Below are 18,913 nucleotides of genomic sequence, written 5' to 3' on the forward strand. Positions count from 1 at the left end.
TATGGGTTTTTTAGGGTTTTTAGTGGTTTTTCTGGTTTTCTGGGATTTTTTAGTGTTTTCTATGGGTTTTTTAGGATTTTTAGTGTTTTTAGTGTTTTCTAGCATTTAGGGTTTCTTAGGATTTTCTAGGGTTTTTCAGGATTTTCTAGGTGTTTTAGGGTTTTTTAGGATTTTTAGTGGTTTTTAGGATTCTCTAGTGTTTTCTAGTCCTTTTACATAGTTTTTTAAAGTTTTCTAGGATATTTATAGTTTTCTAAGCTTTTTAGTATTTTTTAGGATTTCTAAGGTTTCTAGGGTTTTTAGGATTTTTTTTAGAGTTTTCTAGGGTTTTTCAGGATTTTTTTTGGGTATTTAGGGTTTTTGATGGTTTTTCTAGAGTTTTCCAGGGTTTTTAGGATTTTTTAGGTTTTTTAGAATTTTTAGGATTTTGTAGGATTTTCTAGGGTATAGGGTTTTCTAGAATTTTTAAAGTTTCTGGGATTTTTATGGTTTTTAGGGTTTTCTTAGGTTTTCTATAGTTTTTTAAAGTTTTCTATGATTTTTATTATTTTCTTTGGTTTTTAGGGCTTTTTTAGTGTTTTCTAGGATATTTAGGGTTTTTTGTTTTCTAGGATTTTTAGGTTTTTTTTAGGGTTTTCCAGGTTTTCTAGTGCTTTTTAGGGTTTTTCAGGGTTTTTATGGTTTTCTATTGTTTTTATAGTTTTCTATGGTTTTTAGGGTTATTTAGGATTTGCTAGGGTTTTGTAGTGAATTCCAGAGTTTTGTAAAGTTTTCTACGATTTTTATGGTTTTCTAGGGTTTTTAGGATTTTTTTAGGGTTTTCTAGGGTTTTTTTAGGATTTTTATGGTTTTCAAGGGTCTTCTAGAATTTCTAGGATTTTTTTTATAGTTTTCTATGGTTTTTAACGGGTTTTAAAGTTTTCTAGGGTTTTTAGGATTTTCTATATAGGTTTTTAAAGTTTTCTAGGATTTTTTCGGTTTTCTATAGTTATTAGAATTTTCTAGGGTGTTTTGTGGTTTTTTAGTGTTTTCTAAGATTTTTAGGGTTTTTTAGGATTCTAGGACTTTTTAGGGTTTTTTAGGGTTTTCTAGGGTTTTTCTATAGAGTTTTATGGTTTTCTAGGGTTTTTAGGGTTTTCTAGGAATTTTATGCTTTATTAGGGTTTTCTAGGGTTTTTAGGGTTTTTTAGAGTTTTCCAGGATTTTCTAGGATTTTTATGGTTTTTTTTAGAGTTTTCTAGGGTCTCTCAGGATTTTTTAGGGTTTTTAGGGTTTTCTAAGGTTTTTACGGTTTTTAGCGTTTTTAAGATTTTTTAGATTTTTTTTAGGGTTTTATGATTTATTAGAGTTTTCTGCGGTTTTTCAGAATTTTTTTGGGTTTTTATTGTTTTCTAGAGTTTTTTGGAGTTTCTAGGGTTTTCTAGGAATTTTATTGGTTTTTAGAGTTTTCTAGTGTTTCTCAGCATTTTTTAGAGTTTTTAGGGTTTTCTTGAGTTTTTTAGGGTTTTTTGGGTTTTCTAGGGTTTTTAGCATTTTTAGGGTTTTTTTAGGTTTTTTAGGGATTTTTATGGTTTTCTAGGGTTTTTTAGGGTTTTCTTGGATTTTTAGGGTTTTCTAGAATTTGTAGGATTTTCTAGGGTTTTTAAGGGTTTCTTGGATTTCCAGGGTTTTCTAGTGTTTTACGGTTTTCTATTGTTTTTTTAAGTTTTCTAGGATTTTTAAGGTTTTCTATGCATTCTAGGGTTTCTCAGGATTTTTTAGGATTTAGGGTTTTCTAGGGTTTTTAGAATTTTTTTATTGTTTTTTAGGCTTTCTAGTGATTTTTATGGTTTTCTAGGGTTTCTTAGGGTTTTTCTAAGGGTTTGTAGGGTTTTTTAGTGTAGGGCTTTGTAGGGTTTTCTAGTGTTTTTAGGATTTTCTAGGGTTTTTAGGCTTTTTTTAGTCTTTTTAGGATTTTTTAGGGTTTTTAGGGTTTTTAGGGGTTTTTATGGTTTTCTAAGGTTTTTTAGGATTTCTTGGGTTCATAGGATTTTCTTGGGATTTTAGGATTTTGTAGGGTTTTCTAGGGTTTTTAGGGTTTTCTAGGGGTTTATGGTTTTTTAGGGTTTTCTAAGGTTTTTCAGGATTTTCTAGGTGTTTCAGGGTTTTCTAGTGTTTTCCAGAGGTTTTTAAAGTTTTCTAGGATTTTTATGGTTTTCTAGGGTTTTTAGGATTTTTTTAGGGTTTTCTAGGGTTTTAGGATTTTTATGGTTTTCTAGGGTCTTCTAGAATTTCTAGGATTTTTTTATAGTTTTCTATGGTTTTTAACGGGTTTTAGGGTTTTCTAGGGTTTTTAGCGTTTTTTAGGGTTTTCTAGGATTTTCTATAGGTTTTTAAAGTTTTTTAGGGTTTAGGGTTTAGGGTTTAGGGTTTTTAGGGTTTTTAGGATTTTCTAAGATTTTTAGGGTTTTTTACGGTTTTCTAGGGTTTTTCTATAGATTTTTATGATTTTCTAGGGTTTTTAGTATTTTTTAAGGTTTTCTAGGATTTTTAGGGTTTTCTAGGAATTTTATGCTTTTTTAGGGTTTTCTAGGGTTTTTAGGGTTTTTTAGAGTTTTCCAGGATTTTCTTGGATTTTTATGGTTTTTTTAGAGTTTTCTAGGGTCTATCAGGATTTTTTAGGGTTTTCTAAGGTTTTTTAGGGTTTTTAGCGTTTTAAAGATTTTTTAGATTTTTTTAGGGTTTTATGATTTATTAGAGTTTTCTGCGGTTTTTGAGGATTTTTTTGGGTTTTTTTGTTTTCTAGAGTTTTTTAGAGTTTTCTAGGGTTTTCTAGGAATTTTATGGGTTTTTAGAGTTTTCTAGTATTTCTCAGTATTTTTTAAAGTTTTTAGGGTTTTCTAGAGTTTTTTAGGGTTTTTAGGATTTTTTTAAAATTTTCTAGGGTTTTTCAGGATTTTTTTGGGTATTTAGGGTTTTTGATGGTTTTTCTAGAGTTTTCTAGGGTTTTTAGGGTTTTTTAAAATTATTAGGATTTTGTAGGATTTTTTAGGGTATATAGGGTTTTCTAGAATTTTTAAAGTTTCTGGGATTTTTATGGTTTTTAGAGTTTTCTTAGGTTTTCTAGAGTTTTTTAAGGTTTTCTATGATTTTTATTATTTTCTACGTTTTTTAGGGTTTTTTAGGGTTTTCTAGGATATTTAGGGGTTTTTTTTCTAGGATTTTTAGGTTTTTTTAGGGTTTTCCAGGTTTTCTAGTGCTTTTTAGGGTTTAGGGTTTTTCAGGATTTTTTATGATTTTCTAGTGTTTTCCAGAGTTTTGTAAAGTTTTCTAGGATTTTTAGGATTTTTTTAGGGTTTTCTAGGGTTTTTAGGATTTTTATGGTTTTCTAGGGTCTTCTAGAATTTCTAGGATTTTTTTATAGTTTTCTATGGTTTTTAACGGGTTTTAGGGTTTTCTAGGGTTTTTAGGGTTTTCTAGGAAATTCTATAGGTTTTTAAAGTTTTCTAGAATTTTTTCGGTTTTTTATAGTTTTTAGGGTTTTCTAGGGTTTTTAGGGTGTTTTGTGGTTTCTTAGTGTTTTCTAAGATTTTTAGGCTTTTCTAGGATTTCTAGGACTTTTTAGGGTTTTTTAGGGTTTTCTAGGATTTTTCTATAGAGTTTAATGGTTTTCTAAGGTTTTTAGTGTTTTTTAAGGTTTTCTAGGGTTTTTAGGGTTTTCTAGGAATTTTATGCTTTTTTAGGGTTTTCTAGGGTTTTTAGGGTTTTTTAGAGTTTTCCAGGATTTTCTAGAATTTTTATGGTTTTTTTTAGAGTTTTCTAGGGTCTCTCAGGATTTTTTAGGGTTTTTAGGTTTTTCTAAGGTTTTTTACGGTTTTTAGCGTTTTTAAGATTTTTTAGATTTTTTTAGGGTTTTATGATTTATTAGAGTTTTCTGCGATTTTTCAGAATTTTTATGGGTTTTTAGAGTTTTCTAGTGTTTCTCAGCATTTTTAGAGTTTTTAGGGTTTTCTTGAGTTTTTTAGGGTTTTTTGGGTTTTCTAGGGTTTTCAGCATTTTTAGGGTTTTTTTAGGTTTTTTAGGGATTTTTATGGTTTTTTAGGGTTTTCTTGGATTTTTAGGGTTTTCTGATATTTGTAGGATTTTCCAGGATTTTTAAGGGTTTCTTGGATTTCTAGGGTTTTCTAGTGTTTTTACGGTTTTCTATTATTTTTTTAAGTTTTCTAGGATTTTTAAGGTTTTCTATGCATTCTAGGGTTTCTCAGATTTTTTAGGATTTAGGGTTTTCTAGGGTTTTTAGAATTTTTTTTATTGTTTTTTAGGCTTTCTAGTGATTTTTATGGTTTTCTAGGGTTTCTTAGTGTTTTGTAGGGGTTTGTAGGGTTTTCTAGTGTTTTTAGGTTTTTATAGGGTTTTTAGGCTTTTTTTCGTCTTTTTAGGATTTTTTAGGGTTTCTAGGGTTTTTAGGGGTTTTTATGGTTTTCTAAGGTTTTTTAGGATTTCTAGGGTTTATAGGATTTTGTAGGGTTTTTAGGGTTTTTTTAGAGTTTTCTAGGATTTTCTTGGGATTTTAGGATTTTGTAGGGTTTTCTAGGGTTTTTAGGGTTTTCTTGGGGTTTATGGTCTTTTTATGGTTTTCTAAGGTTTTTCAGGATTTTCTAGGTGTTTCAGGATTTTTTAGAGTTTTCTAGAATTTTTAAAGGTTTCTAGGATTTTTATGATTTTCTTAGATTTTTTAGCTTTTTTAGGGTTTTCTAGGATTTTTAGGGGTTTTTATGGTTTTCTAGGGTTTTTTAGGGTTTTAATGGAATTTTATGTTTTTTAGCGTTTTCTAGGGTTTTTAGGGTTTTTGAGAGTTTTATTGGATTTTTCAGGATTTTTTTTTTGTTTTAATGGTTTTCTATTTTCTAGGACTTTTAGGGTTTTTTAGAGTTTTCTAGGATTTTTATGGTTTTAGAGTTTTATAGGGTCTCTCAGGATTTTTTAGAGTTTTTAGAGTTTGCCAGGGTTTTTAGGGTTTTTTAGAGTTTTCTAGGGTTTGAGGGTCTTTTAGAGTTTTCTGGGATTTTTCAGGATTTTTTTGGGTCTTTATTGTTTTCTACGGTTTTCTAAGATTTTTAAGGTCTTTTAGAGTTTTTCTAGGGTTTCTTAAGATTTTTAGGGTTTTTAGAGTTTTCTAGAGTCTTTTAGGATTTTTAGGGTTTTCTACGGTTTTTAGAATTTTTTAGGGTTTTTTAGAAATTTTTATAGTTTTCTAGGGTTTTTTAGGGTTTTCTAGGATTTTTAGGGTTTTCTAGAGCTTTCTATAGTTTTTTTTTAAGTTTTCTCAGATTTTTATGGTTTTCTAGGGTTTCTAGGATTTTCTACGATTTTTAGGGTATTCTAGGGTTTTCTGGAGTTTTTTTAAGTTTTTTTAAGGATTTTTTTTTTGTTTTTTAGGGTTTTCTAGGATTTCTAGTTCTTTTTAGGGTTTTTAGGATTTTCTAGTGTTTTCCAGAGTTTTTTAAAGTTTTCTAGGGTTTTTAGGATTTTTTTAGGGTTTTCTAGGGTTTTAGGGTTTTCAGGATTTTTTAGAGTTTTCTAGGGTTTTCTACGATTTTTACGAGTTTTTAGGGTTTTCTAGGATTTTTTGGGATTTTTATGGTTTTCTAGGGCCTTTTTAGGATTTCTTTGGTTTGTAGGATTTTTTAGGATTTTTATGGTTTTTTTTTTTATTTTCTAGGGTTTTTAGGATTTTTTAGAGTTTTCTAGGATTTTTCAGGATTTTTTGGGTTGTTAGGTTTTTCTAGGGTTTTTTATCGTTTTCTAGATTTTTTTTATCATTTTCTAAGATTTATGGGTTTTCTAGGATTTTTAGGATTATGTAGGGTTTTCTAGGGGTTTTAGGTTTTTTCAGGGTTTTCTAGATTTTCTAGAATTTTTTTAAAAATCCTCTACGATTTTTATGGTTTTTTAGGGTTTTTATGGTTTTCTAGGGTTTTAAGGTTTGTTAGGGTTTTTAAGATTTTTTATGGTTTTTCAAGGAGTTTTTAGGGTTTTCTAGAATTTTTAGGGTTTTTTATGATTTTCTAGGATTTTTAGGGTTTCTAGGGTTTTCTATAGTTTTTCAAAGTTTTCTAGGATTTTTATGGTTTTCTAGGGTTTTTAGTGTTTTTTAAGGTTTTCTAAGATTTTTAGGGTTTTCTAAAAATTTTATGCTTTTTTAGGGTTTTCTAGAATTTTTAGGGTTTTTTATAGTTTTCCAGGGTTTTCTAGGATTTTTATGATTTTTCTTAGAGTTTTCTAGGGTCTCTCAGGATTTTTTAGGGTTTTCTAAGGTTTTTTAGGGTTTTTAGCGTTTTTAAGATTTTTTAGATTTTTCTAGGCTTTAATGATTTATTAGAGTTTTCTGCGGTTTTTCAGGATTTTTTTGGGTTTTTATTGTTTTCTAGAGCTTTCTAGAGTTTTTAGGGTTTTTTGGAGTTTTCTATGTTTTTCTAGGAATTTTATGGGTTTTTAGAGTTTTCTAGTCTTTCTCAGCATTTTTTAGGGTTTTTAGGGTTTTCTAGTGTTTTTTTGGGTTTTTAGGATTTTCTAGGGTTTTAAGAATTTTTTAGGGTTTTAAGATTTTTTTAGGGATTTTTATGGTTTTCTAGGGTTTTCTAGGATTTTTAGGGTTTTCTGGGATTTGTAGGGTTTACTAGGGTTTTTAAGGGTTTTCTAGGGTTTCTAGGATTTTCTATAGTTGTTCTTTAAGTTTTCTAGGATTTTTATGGTTTTCTAGGCATTCTAGGGTTTCTTAGAATTTTTTAGGATTTTTATGGTTTTCTAGAGTTTTTTAGGCTTTTAGGGTTTTCTAGGATTTTTAGAATTTCTTTGGATTTTTTTGGCTATTTAGGGATTTTTAGGGTTTTCTAAGATTTTTAAGGTTTTCTTGGATTTTTAGGGTTTTCTAGGGGTTTTTTTGGGTTTTTTAGGGTTTGCTAGGGTTTTTCAGGCTTTTAGGGCTTTTTAGGTTTTTCTAGGTGTTTTTGGGTTTTTTAGGATTTTCTAGTGGTTTTTTGGATTCTCTAGTGTTTTCTAGTGCTTTTTCAGGGTTTTTTTGAATTTTTTTAGGGTTTCTAGGATTTTTTGGGATTTTTATCGTTTCTAAAGTTTTTTAGGATTTCTAGGGTTTATAAGATTTACTAGGGGTTTTAGGATTATTTTTTTAGAGTTTTCTAAGAATTTTTAGAGTTTTCTAGGGTTTTTCACAGTTTTTTGGGGTTTTTAGGATTTTTGATGGTGTTTCTAGGGTTTTTTTCTGGTTTTTTAAGATTTTTAGTGGTTTTTAGGATTTTTTAGGTTTTTTAGGATTTTCTAGGGTTTTTAGGAGTTTTTATGGTTTTCTAGGGTTTTTTGGGTATTCTAGGATTTTTAGGGTTTTCAAGGGTTTTTATGGTTTTCAAGGGTTATTAGGGTTTTCTAGGAATTTTATGCTTTAGGGTTTTTTAGAGTTTTCTAGGGTTTTTAGGATTTTTAAGAGTTTTCTAGGGTTTCTAGGGTTTTTTTAGAGTGTTCAAGGATTTTTTAGGGTGTTTAGGGTTTTCTAGGATTTTTTTAGAGTGTTCAAGGATTTTTTAGGGTGTTTAGGGTTTTCTAGGATTTTTTTAGGGTTTTAGGATTTTTTAGAGTTTTCTAGGATTTTTCAGGATTTTTTTGGGTATTGTTTTCTAGAGCTTTCTAGGTTTTTTAAAGTTTTTCTAGGATTTTTATGGTTTTTTAGCGTTTTCTAGGGTTTTTTAAGATTTTTTAGGGTTTTAGGGTTTTCTAGAGTTTTTTAGGGTTTTTAGGATTTTCTATGGTTTTTAGAAATTTTTAGGGTTTTTTAGGTTTTTTAGGGATTTTTATGGTTTTCTATGATTTTTTATGGTTTTCTAGAATTTTTAGGGTTTTCAGTGATTTTTAGGGTTTTTAGGGTTTTTAGGATTTTCTACGGTTTTTTATGGTTTTCTAGGGTTTTTTAGTGTTTTCCAGGATTTTTAGGATTTTCTAGGGTTTTCTACGATTTTTTAGGGTATTCTAGGGTTTTTTGGAGTTTTTTAAAGTTTTCTATGATTTTTATTGTTTTCTAAGGTTTTTAAGGATTTTTTATGGTTTTCTAGGATATTTAGCGTTTTTTTTTTTGTTTTTCTAGAATTTTTAGGGTTTTTTAGGGTTTTCTAAGATTTCTAGTGCTTTTTAGGGTTTTCAAGTGTTTTCCAGAGATTTTTTAAAGTTTTCTAAAATTTTTATGGTTTTGTAGGGTTTTTAGAATTTTTTAGGGTTTTCTACGGTTTTTTGGGATTTTTAGGGTTTTCTATGGTCTTTTAGGGATTTTTATGGTTTTCTCGGATTTTTTAGGGTTTTCTGTGATTTTTAGGGTTTTCTAGGGTTTTTTGGATTTTCTAGGGATTTTTTATGGTTTTCTAGGGTTTTTTAATGTTTTCTAGGAATTTTTGGATTTTCTAGGATTTTCTACGATTTTTTAAGGTATTCTAGGGTCTTTTTTCGAGTTTTTTAAAGTGTTCTATGACTTTTTTTTGTTTTCTAAGATTTTTAAGGATTTTTTATCGTTTTCTAAGATTTGTAGCATTTTTTTGTTTTTCTAGGATTTTTATGGTTTTCTAGGGTTTTCAGGATTTTTTAGGGTTTTCTAGGTTTTTTGAAATTTTATGGTTTTTTAGGACATTTTTAGGATTTCTAGGGTTTATAGGGTTTTTACGGTTTTTGTTAGTTTTCTTGGGTGTTTAGGAATTTCAGGGTTTTTTGGGTTGTTAGGATTTTCTAGGGTTTTTATCGTTTTCTATGGTTTTTAGTATTTTCTAGAATTTTCTCGAGTTTTTAAAATTTTCTAGGAATTTTATTGTTTTCTAGGATTTTTAACATTTTACAGGGTTTTCTAGGGGTTTTAGGTTTTTTAGGGTTTTCTAGGATTTTTAGGATTTTCTAGGATTTTTTTAGGGTTTTTCAGGATTTTCTAGGTGTTTAGGATTTTCTTGGGTTTTCTAGAGTTTTTTAAAATTTTTCTAGGATTTTTATGGTTTTTATAGTTTTTTAGGATTTTCTAGGTGTTTTAGGAGTTTCTAGAATTTTTAGGGTTTTTTGGGATTTTCAGGGTTTTTTAGTGTTTTCTAGTGTTTTCTACGGTTTTTAGGATTCTTTATAGTTTTCTTGGAATTTTAAGGATTTTTAGAGTTTTCTATGGTTTTTAGGGTTTTCATGAATTTTTAAAGTTTTTTAGGGTTTTCTAGGGTTTTCTACGATTCTTAAGGGTTTTTAGGGTTTTCAAGAAATTTTATGGTTTTCTAGGGTTTTTTAGGGTTTTCTAGGATTTTAGGGTTTTCTAGGATTTTTTAGGGTTTTTAGGATTTTCTAGGGTGTTCTGGGTTTTCTATAGTTTTTTTAAGTTTTCTAGGATTTTTATGGTTTTCTAGGCATTCTAGCGTTTCTCAGGATTTTTTAGGATTTAGGGTTTTATTGGGTTTTTAGAATTTTTTACGGGTTTTAGGGTTTTTAGCGGTTTTTCTGGTTTTCTGGAATTTTTTAGTGTTTTCTATGGGTTTTTTCAGGATTTTTAGTGTTTTTAGTGTTCTCTAGCGTTTAGGGTTTCTTAGGGTTTTCTAGGGTTTTTCAGGATTTTCTAGGTGTTTTAGGATTTTTTAGGATTTTCTAGTGGTTTTTAGGATTCTCTAGTATTTTCTAGTGCTTTTACAGAGTTTTTTAAAGTTTTCTAGGATTTTTATAGTTTTCTAAGCTTTTTTGTATTTTTTAGGATTTCTAGGGTTTCAAGAGTTTTCTAGGGTTTTTAGGATTTTTTTAAAGTTTTCTAGGGTTTTTCAGGATTTTTTTGGGTATTCAGGGTTTTTGATGGTTTTTCTAGAGTTTTCTAGCGTTTTTAGGATTTTTTAGGGTTTTTTAGAATTTTTAAGATTTTGTAGGATTTTTTAGGGTATAGGGTTTTCTAGAATTTTTAAAGTTTCTGGAATTTTTATGGTTTTTAGGGTTTTCGTAGGTTTTCTAGAGTTTTTTAAAGTTTTCTATGATTTTTATGGTTTTTAGGGTTTTCTAGAGTTTTTTAAAGTTTTCTATGGTTTTTAGGGTTTTCTAGGATATTTAGGGTTTTTTGTTTTCTAGGATTTTTAGGTTTTTTTTAGGGTTTTCCAGGTTTTTTAATGCTTTTTAGGGTTTTTCAGGGTTTTTTATGGTTTTCTAAGGTTTTTATAGTTTTCTATGGTTTTTAGGGTTATTTAGGATTTGCTAGGGTTTTCTAGTGTTTTCCATAGTTTTGTAAGGTTTTCTAGGATTTTTATGGTTTTCTAGGGTTTTTAGGATTTTTTTAGGATTTTCTAGGGTTTTTTAGGATTTTTATGGTTTTCTAGGGTCTTCTAGAATTTCTAGGATTTTTTTATAGTTTTCTATGGATTTTAACGGGTTTTAGGGTTTTCTAGGGTTTTTAGGGTTTTCTAGGATTTTCTATAGGTTTTTAAAGTTTTCTAGGATTTTTTCGGTTTTCTATAGTTTTTAGGGTTTTCTAGGGTTTTTAGGGTGTTTAGTGGTTTTTTAGTGTTTCTTAGGATTTTTAGGGTTTTCTAGGATTTCTAGGACTTTTTAGGATTTTTTGGGGTTTTCTATGGTTTTTCTATAGAGTTTTATGGTTTTCTAGGGTTTTTAGTGTTTTTAAGGTTTTCTAGGGTTTTTAGGGTTTTCTAGGAATTTTATGCTTTTTTAGTGTTTTCTAGGGTTTTTAGGATTTTTTAGAGTTTTCCAGGATTTTCTAGGATTTTTAAGGTTTTTTTTAGAGCTTTCTAGGGTCTCTCAGGATTTTTTAGGGTTTTTAGGGTTTTCTAAGGTTTTTTTAGGGTTTTTAGCGTTTTTAAGATTTCTTAGATTTTTTAGGGTTTTATGTTTTATTAGAGTTTTCTGCAGTTTTTCAGAATTTTTTTGGGTTTTTATTGTTTTCTAGAGTTTTTTGGAGTTTTCTAGGGTTTTCTAGGAATTTTATGGATTTTTAGAGTTTTCTATTGTTTCTCAGCATTTTTTAGAGTTTTTAGGGTTTTCTTGAGTTTTTTAGGGTTTTTTGGGTTTTCTAGGGTTTTCAGCATTTTTAGGGTTTTTTTAGGTTTTTTAGGAATTTTTATGGTTTTCTAGGGTTTTTTAGGGTTTTCTTGGATTTTTAGGGTTTTCTGGGATTTGTAGGATTTTCTAGGTTTTTTAAGGGTTTCTTGGATTTCTAGGGTTTTCAAAGATTTTCTTGGATTTTCTATAGTTTTTTTTAAGTTTTCTAGGATTTTTATGGTTTTCTAGCGTTTTTTAGGTTTTTTAGGATTTTCTAGTGGTTTTAAGGATTCTCTAATGTTTTCTAGTGCTTTTCCAGAGTTTTTTAAAGTTTTCTAGGATTTTTATAGTTTTCTAAGCTTTTTAGGATTTTTTAGGGTTTCTAGGGTTTTTAGGGATTTTTAATGTTTTCTAAGATTTTTTAGGATTTCTAGCGTTTATAGGATTTTCTAGGGTTTTTAGAGTTTTTTTTAGAGTTTTCTAGGGTTTTCTAGGATTTTAGGATTTTTTTTTAGAGTTTTCTAGGGTTTTTCAGGATTTTTTGTGTATTTAGGGTTTTTATGGTTTTTCTAGGGTTTTTAGGATTTTGTTGGGTTTTCTAGAATTTTCTAGGATTTTTAGGGTCTTTTAGAATTTTTCTAGGGTTTTCTAGAATTTTTATGATTTTTAGCGTTTTCTAGGATTTCTTAAGATTTTTTAGGATTTTTAGGGTTTTCTAGAGTTTTTTAGGATTTTTATAATTTTTTAGTATTTTTTAGGTTTTTTAGGAATTTTTATGGTTTTCTAGGATTTTTCGGGTTTTCTAGGGTTTTTAAGAATTTTTAGGATTTTTTAGGGTTTTTAGGTTTTTCAAGAAATTTTATTGTTTTCTAGGGTTTTTTTAGGGTTTTCTAGGGTTTAAGGATTTTCTATAGTTTTTTTTTAAGTTTTCCAGGATTTTTATAGTTTTTTAGGGTTTTTAGATTTTTTATGGTTTTCTAGGATTTTTTAGAGTTTTCTAAAATTTTTAGGGTGTTTTTGAAATTTCTAGAATTTTTAGGGTTTTTTGGAATTTTCTAGGGTTTTCTAGGATTTTCAAGGTTTTTTAGCGTTTTCTAGTGTTTTCTACGGTTTTTAGGATTCTTATAGTTTTCTAGGATTTTTAAAGTTTTTTAGGATTTTCTAGGGTTTTCTACGATTTTTAAGGGTTTTTACGGTTTTCAAGAAATTTTATGGTTTTCTAGGGTTTTCTAAGATTTTTTAGGATTTTTAGGGTTTTCTAGTGTTTTTACGGTTTTCTATTGTTTTTTTAAGTTTTCTAGGATTTTTAAGGTTTTCTATGCATTCTAGGGTTTCTCAGGATTTTTTAGGATTTAGGGTTTTCTAGGGTTTTTAGAAATTTTTTTAGGGTTTTTTTAGGGTTTCTTAGGATTTTCTAGGGATTTGTAGGATTTTTTAGTGTAGTGGTTTGTAGGGTTTTCTAGTGTTTTTAGAAATTTTTTAGGGTTTTTAGGATTTTTTAGGGTTTCTAGGTTTTTAGGGGTTTTCATGGTTTTCTAAGGTTTTTTAGGATTTCTAAGATTTATAGGATTTTCTAGGGTTTTTAGGGTTTTTTTAGAGTTTTCTAGAATTTTCTTGGGATTTTAGGATTTTGTAGGGTTCTCGAGGGTTTTTAGGATTTTCTAGGGGTTTATGGTTTTTTTAGTGTTTTCTAGGGTTTTTCAGGATTTTCTAGGTGTTTCAGGGTTTTTGAGTTTTCTAGAGTTTTTTAAAGGTTTGTAGGATTTTTATGATTTTCTAGGATTTTTTAGCTTTTTTAGGGTTTTCTAGGATTTTTAGGGGTTTATATCGTTTTCCGTTTTCTAGGATTTTTAGGGTTTTCTAGGGTTTTTAGGGTTTTTATGAGTTTTCTAGGGTTTTTAAGAGTTTTATAGGATTTTTCAGGATTTTTTTTTTGTTTTAATGGTTTTCTATTTTCTAGGACTTTTAGGGTTTTTTAGAGTTATCTAGGTTTTCTAGGATTTTTATGGTTTTAGAGTTTTATAGGGTCTCTCAGAATTTTTTAGGGTTTTTAGGGTTTTCCAGAGTTTTTAGGGTTTTTAGAGTTTTCTAGGGTTTGAAGGTTTTTTAGAGTTTTCTAGGATTTTTTAGGATTTTTTGAGTCTTTATTGTTTTCTACGGTTTTCTAAGATTTTTATGGTCTTTTAGAGTTTTTCTAGAGTTTTTTCAGAATTTTTACGGTTTTTTAGGATTTTTAGGGTTTTCTAGGGTTTTAGAATTTTTTAGGATTTTTTAGGAATTTTTATGATTTTCTAGGGTTTTTTAGGGTTTTCTAGGATTTTTAGGGTTTTCTAGGGTTTTCTATGGTTTTTTTTAAGTTTTCTAAGATTTTTATGGTTTCCTAGGGTTTCTAGGTTTTTTAGGGTTTTCTACGATTTTTAGGGTATTCTAGAATTTTCTGGAGTTTTTTTAAATTTTTTATGATTTTTATTGTTTTCTAAGATTTTTAAGGATTTTTTTTGTTTTTTAGGGTTTTCTAGGATTTCTAGTGCTTTTTAGGATTTTTAGGGTTTTCTAGTGTTTTCCAGAGTTTTTAAAGTTTTCTAGGATTTTTATGGTTTTCTAGGGTTTTTAGGATTTTTTTTTTTAGGATTTTCTAGGTTTTTTGAGATTTTTATGGTTTTCTAGGGCCTTTTTAGGATTTCTATGGTTTGTAGAATTTTCTAGGATTTTTATGGTTTTTTTTTTAATTTTCTAGGGTTTTTAGGATTTTTTAGAGTTTTCTAGGGTTTTTCAGGATTTTTTGGGTTGTTAGATTTTTCTAGGGTTTTTTTATCGTTTTCTAGATTTTTTTTCATTTTCTAAGATTTTAATGGTTTTCTAGGATTTCTATGGGTTTTAGGGTTTCTCAGGGTTTTCTAGGATTTTCTAGAATTTTTTTAAAATCTTCTACGATTTTTATGGTTTTTTAAGGTTTTTATGGTTTTCTAGGGTTTTAAGGTTTGTTAGGGTTTTCTGGAATTTTTAGGGTTTTTTAGGATTTTCTAGGATTTTTAGGGTTTTCTAGGATTTTCTAGGATTTTCTAGGATTTTCAGGGTTTTTTTTAAGTGTTTTCTAGTGTTTTCTACGATTTTTTGGATTCTTTATAGTTTTCTAGGATTTTTAAGGGTTTTTAGGGTTTTTTTAGGGTTTTTAGGGTTTTCAAGAATTTTTAAAGTTTTTAAGGATTTTTTAGGGTTTTCTAGAGTTTTCTAGGGTTTTCTACGGTTTCCAGGTTTTTTATAGTTTTCTAGGATTTTTGCGGGGTTTTACGGTTTTCAAAAAATTTTATGGTTTTCTAGGGTTAAAGGGTTTTCTAGGATTTTTATGGTTTTTTAGGAGTTTTATGATTTTCTAGGGTTTTTAGGGTTTTTTATGGTTTTCTAGGATTTTTTAGAGGTTTCTAGAATTTTTAGGGTTTTCTGAAATTTTCTAGGAGTTTTTTAGGATTTTCAGGGTTTTCTAGGATTTTTAGGATTCTTTATAGTTTTCCAGGATTTTAAAGGGTTTTTAGGGATTTTAAGAATTTTTAAAGTTTTTTAGGATTTTTTAGAGTTTTCTAGGGTTTTCTACGATTTTTAAGGGTTCTTAGGGTTTTCAAGATATTTTATGGTTTTCCAGGGTTTTTTAGGATTTTCTAGGATTTTTAGGGTTTTCTATGATTTTTTAGGGTTTTTAGGGTTTTCTAGGGTTTTTAGGGTTTTCTATAGTTTTTTTAAGTTTTCTAAGATTTTTTTGGTTTTCTAGACATTCTAGGGTTTCTCAGGATATTTTAGGATTTAGGGTTTTCTAGGGTTTTTAGAATTTTTTAGGATTTTTTAGGTTTTTTAGTGGTTTTTATGGTTTTCTAGAATTTTTTAGGGTTTTCTAGGGATTTTTAGGGTTTTCTAGGGGATTTTAGGGTTTTCTAGGGTTTTTAGGGTTTCTTAGTGTTTTCTAGAGTTTTTCAGAATTTTCCAGGTGTTTTAGGATTTTCTAGTGGTTTTTAGGATTCTCTAGTGTTTTCTAGTGCTTTTCCAGAGTTTTTTAAAGTTTTTTAGGATTTTTATAGTTTTCTAAGCTTTTTTAGGGTTTCTAGGATTTTTAGGGGTTTTTATGGTTTTCGAAGGTTTTTTAGAATTTCTAGGGTTTATAGGATTTTCTAGGGTTTTTAGGATTTTTTTACAGTTTTCTAGGGTTTTTAGGATTTTTTAGAGTTTTCTAGGATTTTTCAGGATTTTTTGGGTATTTACGGTTTTTGATGGTTTTTCTAGGGTTTTCTAGGGGTTTTTAGGGTTTTCTTGGATTTTTACGGTTTTCTAGGATTTTTATGGTTTTCTAGGATTTTTCAGGGTTTTTTAGGTGTTTTAGGATTTTTTAGGATTTTCTAGAGTGTTCTAGAGATTTTCAAAGGTTTCTAGGATTTTTATGATTTTCTAGGGTTTTTAGGTTTGTTAGGATTTTTTATGGTATTCTAGGATTTTTAGGGGTTTTTAGAATTTTCTTGAAATTTTAGGGTTTTCTAGGGTTTTTAGGATTTAGGGTTTTCTAGGAATTTTATGCTTTTTTTAGGTTTTTCTAGGATTTTTAGGATTTTTGAGTTTTCTAGGATTTTTCAGAGTTTTCTAGGAATTTTCAGAATTTTTTTTTATTTTTATTGTTTTCTATTTTCTAGGACTTTTAGGATTTTTTAGAGTTTTTTCAGGATTTTTTAGGATTTTTATTTTTTTAGAGTTTTCTAGGGTCTCTCGGGATTTTTTAGGGTTTTTCGGATTTTCTAGGATTTTTTAGGGTTTTTAGGATTTTTTCTAGGATTTTTTATGGTTTTTTAGATTTTTCTAGGATTTCTTAAGATTTTTTAGGGTTTTTAGCGTTTTCTCAAGTTTTTAGGGTTTTCTAGGATTTTTAGAATTTTCTAGGGTTTTTAGGATTTTCTAGGATTTTTAGGGTTTTCTAGGGTTTTCTATAGTTTTTTTAAAGTTTTCTAGGATTTTTATGGTTTTCTAGGATTTTTAGCGTTAGGGTTTTCTAGAGTTTTTTAAAGTATTCTATGATTTTATTGTTTTTTAAGGTTTTTAAGGATTTTCTATAAGGTTTTCTAAAATTTTTAGCGTTATTTAGGGTTTTCTAGGATTTCTAGTGCTTTTAGGATTTTTAGGATTTTCTAGTGTTTTTCAGAGTTTTTTAAAGTTTTCTAGGATTTTTTAAAGTTTCCTAGGATTTTTAGAATTTTCTAAGATTTTTTGGAATTTTTATGATTTTCTAGGCCTTTTTAGGATTTCTAGGGTTTATAGGGTTTTTTAGGGTTTTTACAATTTGTTTTAGTTTTCTAGGATTTTTAGGATTTTTTAGAGTTTTCTAGGGATTTTCAGGATTTTTTGGGTTGTTAGGTTTTTCTAGGGGTTTTTTATCGTTTTCTAGGTTTTCTTATCGTTTTCTAAGATTTTTATAGTTTTCTAGGATTTTTAGGATTTTGTAGGGTTTTTCTATGGGTTTTAGGATTTTTAGGATTTTCTAGGATTTTTAAGATTTTCTAGTGTTTTTTAAGGTTTTTCAAGGTTTTCTAGGTGTTTTAGGGTTTTCTATGCTTTTTTAGGGTTTTTTAAAATTTTCTAGAATTTTTATAGTTCTTTAGGGTTTTTATGATTTTCTAGGGTGTTTAGGATTTTTTAAAATTTTTATGATTTTTTAGGATTTTTATGGTTTTCTAGGGTTTTTAGGTATTTTTAGGATTTTTTTTGGTTTTCTAACAATTTTTAGGGTTTTCTAGAATTTCTAGAATTTTTTTGGATTCTTTATAGTTTTGTAGGATTTTTAAGGATTTTTAGAGTTTTTTAGGATTTTCTAGGATTTTCTATAATTTTTTTTAAGTTTTCTAGGATTTTTATGGTTTTCTAGGCATTCTAGGGTTTCTCAGGATTTTTTAGGGTTTTTAGGGTTTTCTATGATTTTTAGAATTTTTTTAGGGTTTTATAGGTTTTTTAGGATTTTCTAGTGCTTTTCCAGAATTTTTTAAAGTTTTCTAGACTTTTTAGGATTTTTTTAGGGTTTCTAGAATTTTTAGGAATTTTTATGATTTTCTAAGGATTTCTAGTGTTTATAGAATTTTCTAGGTTTTTAGGGTTTTTTTAGAGTTTTCTTGGGTTTTTCAGGATTTTTTTGGGTTTTTAGGGGCTTTTAGGGTTTTTGATGGTTTTTCTAGGATTTTTTAGGATTTTCTAGGGTTTTTAGGATTTTCTAGGATTTTTTAGGTTTTCTAGGATTTTTAGGGTTTTCTAGGTGTTTTAGAGTTTTTTAGGATTTTCTAGAGTTTTTTAAAGGTTTCTATGATTTTTATGATTTTTTGTTGTTTTTATGGTCTTTTAGAGTTTTCTAGGATTTTTAGGATTTTTTTAGAGTTTTCTAGGATTTTCTAGGATTTTTATGATTTTTTAGAGTTTTCTAGGGTTTCTCAGGATTTTTTTAGGTTTTTTAGGGTTTTAGGATTTTTTAGAGTTTTCAAGGATTTTTCAGAATTTTTTTGTGTTTTTATTGTTTTCGTAGTTTTCTACAGTTTTTAGGATTTTTTTTTAGAATTTTTCTAGGGTTTTCTAGGATTTTTATGGATTTTTAGGGTTTTCTAGAGTTTCTTAAAATTTTTTAGGATTTTTAGGGTCTTCTAGAGTTTTTTAGGGTTTTTTGGATTTTTTATGGTTTTCTAGGGTTTCTAGGATTTTTTAGGGTTTTCTAGGATTTTTAGGATTTTTTGGAGTTTTCTACGATTTTTTAAGGTATTCTAGAGTTTTCTGGAGTTTTTTAAAATTTTCTATGATTTTTATTGTATTCTTTGTATTTAAGGATTTTTTATGGTTTTCTAAGAATTTTAGAATTTTTTTAAAGATTTTCTAGGATTTCTAATGCTTTTAGGGTTTTTAGGATTTCTCTAGTATTTTCCAGAGTTTTTTGTTTTTTAGGATTTTTATGATTTTCTAAAGTTTTTAGAATTTTTTTAGGTTTTTTAGGATTTCATGGGTTTAAAAAAATTCATTTGATCAATATTTCCCAAACCATGAAATCAATATATCCCAAACCAAATTTACAATCTAATATCTTCCTAGTGGTTCTTTGAAGTCAAAGTGGCTTCCAGTTTCAAATGAGTGGCAAAATTGAAGAATAAATAGTTTTCTAAAATATAATATTTGAAATCACTCTTCAACTTATCTTTTTAATGTTTTGAAAAATTTGAAGAAAAGATATGGGATATCAAATAATTTTGTAATAGGTGCAAACTATGGAGTATTATGAGATATATTGCATGCAGATTATAAAAGAGGGAATGAATCAATTTGTTAAAAATCTAAAAAAATACTCTTAAATTTTATATTGTTTTAATTTTGTCCCAAAAATTTTTTATTTGTATCAAATATATCTTTGGTGGCTAATTTTTCAAAAAAAATTAGGATGAATTTAGTAATAATTTCACAAAAATAACATAGGTGTCACGCATTATTGCTGAATTGGTCCTAAATTTTTTAAAATTTAACGGTCAATAATATATTTAATGCAAATAGAAAAACTTCAAGAACAAAATTGAAACAAAATAAAAATTAAAAATATTTTTAAAATTTTTGACAAATTTTCCGAAATAAAAAACATACTTTATTATTATTATTATTATTATTATTATTATTAATATGAAAAAGTTAGCCTCTACCCTCTATTCCTCCGTCGGCTAGCTTATTCCAACCGTTTAGATTTGTTGACCGTTTAAATTCCCAGACTCAAATTTAAATTCTCGTTTGGAAAATATACACGTTACAAATTATATCCCAGTTGAGAATTTCTCAAATCTTCCTCCTTCTTCTTCGTCACTATCATTCTGTTCCTACTCAATTCGTGGCC

Source organism: Arachis ipaensis, chromosome B5 (genome assembly GCF_059453495.1).
Source record: "Arachis ipaensis isolate K30076 ecotype BB chromosome B5, ASM5945349v1, whole genome shotgun sequence".
Taxonomy (NCBI): Eukaryota; Viridiplantae; Streptophyta; class Magnoliopsida; order Fabales; family Fabaceae; genus Arachis; species Arachis ipaensis.